Source organism: Peromyscus californicus, unplaced genomic scaffold (assembly GCF_007827085.1).
Source record: "Peromyscus californicus insignis strain IS unplaced genomic scaffold, ASM782708v3 Scaffold_3__1_contigs__length_106647218, whole genome shotgun sequence".
Classification (NCBI taxonomy): Eukaryota; Metazoa; Chordata; class Mammalia; order Rodentia; family Cricetidae; genus Peromyscus; species Peromyscus californicus.
This window is the reverse complement of record NW_026294551.1, coordinates 44,890,282-44,896,904: the sequence shown is the minus strand read 5'-3', so window position 1 is coordinate 44,896,904 and position 6,623 is coordinate 44,890,282.

Below are 6,623 nucleotides of genomic sequence, written 5' to 3'. Positions count from 1 at the left end.
CTGCATGCGTGTACCTCCCTACACATCATGCACACACAATACTAATGAATAAAATCTTTAGAAAATTCTAATCTGTGTGAGGTGTGCTGGCACAGCCCTTTAATCCCAACACTCTGGGAGCAGGCAGGTGGATCTCTGAGTTCAAAGCTAGCCTGCTCTACGTAGCAAATTCAGGCCAGCCAGGGCCACCTGGTAAGATCCTGCCTAAAAAAATACTAAACCAGGCTTGATGGCACAGATCTATAATCATATCACTCAAGAAGTAAAGGCAGGAGGATTAGGAGTTCAAGGTCATAACCAGCTACATGGCTAGCCTGGGCTACATGAAATCCAGTCTAAAAAAAAAAACAAAAGTTGAGCCAGGCAGTGGTGATGCACATCTTTAATCCCAGCACTCAGGAGGCAGAGGCAGGTGGATCTCTGAGTTCTAGACCAACCTGGTCTACTACAGAGTGAGTTCCAGAACAACCAGGGCTACATAGAGAAACCCTGTCTTGAAAAACCAAAAAAATAAAAAAGTTGAGCCTATAATCTCAGCCCTCATGAGGCATGTAAGTTCAAAGCCAGACTCAACTACAGACTTAAACCCTGCCTAAAAAAATAAGAATAAAAATTGACCTATCTATTAGACCACCAAAGTAACTGCAATCATCAAAAGAAACTTTTTAAAGGGGGCTTGGGGGGGGGTGCTGGAGAGATGCTCAAGGTCTAAGAGCGCTTCTTGGTTCAGTTCCCAGCACCACAGAGTGGTTCACAACCATCTCTAATTCTAGTACCAGACAACCAGATGTCCTCTTCTGACCTCCATGGAGACCAGATATGCATGTGGTACATAGACATACACGCAAGAAAACACTCAAACATCTTAAAGATAAAAAAAAATTATAAAAACAAGGCAAGTACACCCCAGGTTATTATCATATCTCTATCTAGCAAAGAGCCTGCATCCCATCTGCACTAACACAATGGAACCAACCTGAAATCACCAGCCTGAGGAATCACAAGCAAGAGGATCAAGGCAAGTCCAAGGTCAGCCTGGGCTACAGAATGCTGCCTTGGTTCAGAAGAAGAGCTGGGGATGTAGCTCGGTGAGTGAGGTGTTTGCCTAGCGTGCACAGAGCTTGGGCTTGATCTCAGCACCCCTAAAGCCTTTAGTAATGGTGCAGACCTGTAATCCCAGCCCCCGGGGGTGGAGGCAAGATCAGCAGTTCTGGGTCATTCTCAACTACACAGGAATTGAAGGCCAGTCTGGGATCAATGAGACCCTGTCTCTAAATGCAAGGAAGGGAAGGAAGGGAGAAAGTTCAGTGGCAGTGATTGGCCAGCATGTCAGAGCACTAGATTAGATTCCCAACCATTCTAGTCCAGGAAAAAAATGGAGGGGGGTAAAAACGACCACTTACAAGTCAATGATAACCTAATAGCATGATCTTTTGGTCTTTTTTAAAAGGGTTTCATGTAACCCCTAAAACACAACAACCCTCCCAACATCCACAAAGCAGATTATTATTTTTTACCAATAAAGGAGGTAAAAGATAACTCAGTAGACAAATCCACACAAATGACAGGCACATTTGGGTAAATGCCTTTTCACTGTTAATAAATAGATGCCCTACATACAAAAAAAAAAATGATTGGCACAAGCACCCACAGAATGGCCAATAGATAAACGAAAATGTATGTGGCAGATTATCCTTCCCAAAGAGAGTGGCAAGAATATCCTCCATCCCACATGTTCCTCTTACACTGTGCCTTTGACGTCCTTCTAACTAAAGATAGAGCCCATGCCTCCTTCCCTTCAGACTGCTTGGGTGGGTCTCACTGTTTAGGTCACAAGAATGTGACCTCTAAGAGATGTTCTGAGACTGTGTCATACAAGATGGCGATGCCAGACATAACTTCTGTCTTATTGACTAGAATACTCTCTTTTCTGTTGGTTTTTATTTTATTTTGTGGAGACAGGGTCTCAAGCAGTCCAGGATGACCTTGAACTCATGTTGCAAGACTGGCCTTGAATTTCTGGTCCTCTTGCCCTTCCCTCCACAGTTCTGGGAACTGCAGCTGTGTGCCACCAAGATCAGCCTGGTGTCTTTAAGCCACTCTGTCTTTAAGCCACATGCAACTGTAGCTCTGTCTTAAGGTCCTTGCTCTATGACAAAGTCTAGGTAGAGACCATAAGGGCAGGCTCTGAGCTCCCTGAAGAGAGGGAGCTACCTGGCCAGGCTCTAGCTGCTCTATCTAGATGAAAGACACCCAAACCAGACTGCCCAGCCAAACTCCTAAGATCCAGACCCAGAATCCAAGAGAGATCCGTCAGAGCTATCCACTGTTTACACTCTTAATTTGAAGGGTTGAAGAGACGGCTTAGTGATGGAGCATTTGCCAAGAATGTCAAAGACTTCAAGTTCAATCCCTAGCTAGAGAGAGAGAGGAAACCTAGCCAGTCATGCTGGTATAGGCCAAAATCCCAGCACTTGGGGAGTAAGTAGAGGCAGAAGGATCAGGAGCTCAAGGTCAGCCTCAGCTACATAGAAAGTTCAAGGCCAGCCTAGATTACATGACATCCTATCAGAGAAACAGAAAGAAGGGATTGGGGCCATAGCTCAGTGGTAGAATGCTTTGCTTAGTATGCACAAGACCCCATATTCACATCCCCATACCACAGAAGGACAGAAAGAAATGCATAGAGGAACAAACATTCCAAGCACTCTGGAGGAGGTGGGAGCAGGAAGAGCAGTTCAGGCAAGCCTCCAGCAGGAGACACTGTCTCAAAGAGACATAGAAATGGAGGGGAGAATAGTCACTACTATAGCTCTCGTGCATGCGTGCGTGCGTGCGTGCGTGCGTGCGTGCGTGTGTGTGTGTGTGTGTGTGTGTGTGTGTGATGTGGTGTGTCTGTGTGGGTCTGTGTCTGTGTATCCCATATTCCAACAATTCCACACCTAACAGAAGTATGCATATATGTAGGTACAATAAGATTCATACCAGTATTGTGAATAAGGATGCCTAAATTCAGCCAGGCGGTGGTGGCGCACACCTTTGATCCCAGCACTTGGGAGGCAGAGGCAGGCAGATCTGTGAGTTTGAGGCCAGCCTGGGCTACAGAGTGAGTTCCAGGACAGCCAGGGCTACAACCCTGTCTAGAAAAGCCAAAAGAAAGAGAGAGAGAGAGAGAGAGAGAGAGAGAGAGAGAGAGAGAGAGAGAGAAAGAAAATGTGTCACCACATCTAGCTCAAAAACTAACTTTTAAAACAACTATGAAAAAAATAAAAATACAAATTTCTAAAGACTAATGTTTTGTTTGTTTGTCTTGTGGGGTTTTTAAGACAGGGTTTCTCAGTGTAGCCCTGGCTGTTCTGGATCAGGCTGGCCTCAGGATCAAAGGTGTGCGTCACCACTCTGGCTCTAATTAAATGTTTTTCTCCTTTAATCTCTAGTTGATTGTGTGAAAATAGACTACTGCTGCCCTTGTTTAGTAGATAAGGAAACTGAGCCACATGGAAGGGAAGAGACTTGTACAAGGTGATATAGTATGTGTGTGCTCCAGAACCAGGACCTGAACCCAGACTCCTAGACTTGAAGCTCACGTCTTTGAGGCCTGTGTGCCATAATAGAGTCCAACTGGGTCTAGATTGGCCAATTGGTCTAGACTGGTCAAAAACAATTGCCTAGTCAGAGGAAACAACTGAAGTAGTCTAGAAAAGGTGGTGAACAAGGAGACAGAGCCCTGGTGAAGATGATTTGGGGTTGGGATGGGACCAATGGACTCCCAAAGTGGAGACAACAGGACCAAAACTCCCAGAGTGCATACTCTCAGAGTATACTGTGGGCTTTCATGTACTTGTGAAGGGCAGGAAAGGGTTCAGTATGCAGATAGAATTCCTAGATGGCTCCTAGATGCTGCTGTCCCCACTTCCTGGTGCTCCTGACTCCAGGTTGCATGAAGCAGGGCCTCACCATGCTTCATACTGTTCCCAGGCCCCAAGCCTGAGGGCATGGCACAGAGAGGGTTAAGAGGCCAGGAATCTTTGTGTCTGGGGTGGATGAGAACTGTGATCAGGAGCCTCCTCTGGCCTGATAATCCACACTGCCTATCTCTTCCAGAGCAGCTGTGAGGCAGGCAAGTTGTCCTAGCAAGAAGGGAGGGAGGTAAGAGCCTCCTACTGACGGCGGCGGCGGGAAGGGTTTGCTTTCAAAGACAGGGACTCACAGGCTCTCTGGGGCTTTTCTATACTGAATAACTATCTGCAGGGCTGTGACTAATGACTGGAGAGGTGATGACCTGAGTATAAATAGACACCGTGGTCCCTACTGGTCCTGAGAACAAGAACTTAGAGCAGAACAGGCTTGAGGAGGTCATAGTGTCATGTCCATTCGTCCCGCATGTGTCTCAGCAGGTGTGCAAGAGACACACTCTAATGCACACATCTTTGCAGGTGTGAGAGTGAACACAGGTGTCCGCGGCTACAAGCTGCATTGGAGATGAACAGGGAAAGCCCATTATTGCAAAGCCAGAGGGAAGAAGCCTGGTTTGGATGAGCTCCATTGTATACACGCCAGGCTGTAGAGATGGAGAGAAATGTCCATCTTTATGATCTCACTGAACCTCACAAGAATATAGAAAAGAAGGCACTTTGACTGAAGTTTTTGATGAAGAAGCCCAAACTGCAAGATGATGGACAGGGGCCAGAGCCACTTAGCAGGTGTCCGTAAAGCTCGGGCCCTGACAAATTCAAAGTCATGCTGTTCCCTTTGGCTCTATGTCCATCCTGGACAGTGGTCAAAAAGCAAGCAAGAACTCTAAGGCACACTTCCTGTCCATGCAAGCCGAAAGCTCTGCTTCAAGTCATGGAGAGTCCGTGATGTCAGGGTAGCCAAGTAACATGATGGACGGCTCACAAGCTGCAGAAAAGTCAGAGAAAGACAGAGACTTGCTGGGTGAGCTGGCTACCAGCAGCACTAGAGGAGGCTTACAGGAAGGTCTGGGATTTGAGTATGGTGGCACATACCTGTAATTGAGAGAAGGAGGCAGGAGGATCAAGAGTTCAAAGTCATCCTTAGCTATATAACAAGTTCAAGGCCAGCCTAGGCTGCAGGAGACCATGTAGCCAGGACATGGTGGGAGGACATACTTGTAATCCTGGCATTTGGAAGATGGAGGCAGGAAGATCCTAAGTTGGAGATCAGCTCAACCAATTCTATAGCATGAGGCTACTCTGGGCTACTCAAAACAAAACACACACACACACACACACACACATTTTTTTCACTTTTTTAAGGGAAGGGAGGGAGGAAGAGAAAGGTCTGGGGCTGGATGTGTAGCTTATTTATAGAGTTCTTCCCTACCATATGGCAGGGACATGGTGGGTGGGTGGAGTCTCAGGAAATGGAAATGGCAGACAGACAGGAACCCAGTGTCCTTCAGGGGCTTTTCCCACACATCCTTCCACTGAATCTGCCCAAGGAGTGTGGGGATGCTATTAACATCATTCTTGGTTTTTTTTTGTTTTTGTTTTTGTTTTTTTTTTTTTTTTGGTTTTTTCGAGACAGGGTTTCTCTGTGTAGCTTTGCGCCTTTTCCTGGAACTCACTTGGTAGCCCAGGCTGGCCTCGAACTCACAGAGATCCGCCTGGCTCTGCCTCCCGAGTGCTGGGATTAAAGGCGTGCGCCACCACCGCCTGGCTCATTCTTGTTTTTATAGGCAAGCAGACTGCAGCACAGAGAGATGAATTAAGCAGTCTACACACAATCAATCCCATTACTGGTAACTGGTAAACTTAGGTCTGATTCTCTTGCCCATGAAACTTAAATGGTGCCACAGAAACACATGAGACCCACCAAATTCTTAGCACGCATATATGCAGAGTCTTGGAGAGCAGAGCTGGAGCCCTGCATCCTTAACTGATTTACTGGGATGCACAGCCAAGTACTCGCTCCTCAGTTTTCCTATTGTAAAGTTGGCATGCAGTCACCTTTTGAAGACTGATGAACACTGGCAAGACCCCTCTCCAGGAAAGCCATGTTTAAGACCCCATTCCCTGGAAGGGCTCCAGGAGCATCTGTGAACATTGTTCACAATGCACACTTGCTTATGGAGCCAAATGGGAACACAGTGAGGCCGTGAGAAGACTTGGTGCACAGTCCCAGGGGCGGCATCTGTTCAGTGTAAGGCATTCTCTGAACATTTCCCAGAGTACGGCCTGTGAAGGGTCCTGGACTACAGAAGTAAATCCAACATGAACCCATTCACAGAGTAGTTGTGACTACCCAGGCATCACATGACTCTGAAATAGGTGTTGAGGATAACAGAAAGGAAAGAAGCAAAGTGTGAACACAAGGGAAAGTGTCAGAGTCAGAAGTGTCACAGAGCAGTCGAGATGGACCTAAGGTGGGACACACAGTCAAGCTTCCCTTTGTCCTTTACCAGCCACATGGGCAGTTTAGGGTTAGGGAAGTTTTCTGCTTTTTTCAAGATTTTTTTGTGTGTAAGAGTGTGTTTGTGTGTGCCACATGTGTGCAGGTGCCCTGCCTGAGGCCAGAAGGGGGGTCAGATCCCCTGGAACTGGAATTATAATGGTTGTGAGCTGCCTGATGTGGGTGCTGGGCCGTTTCTCCGGTCCCTG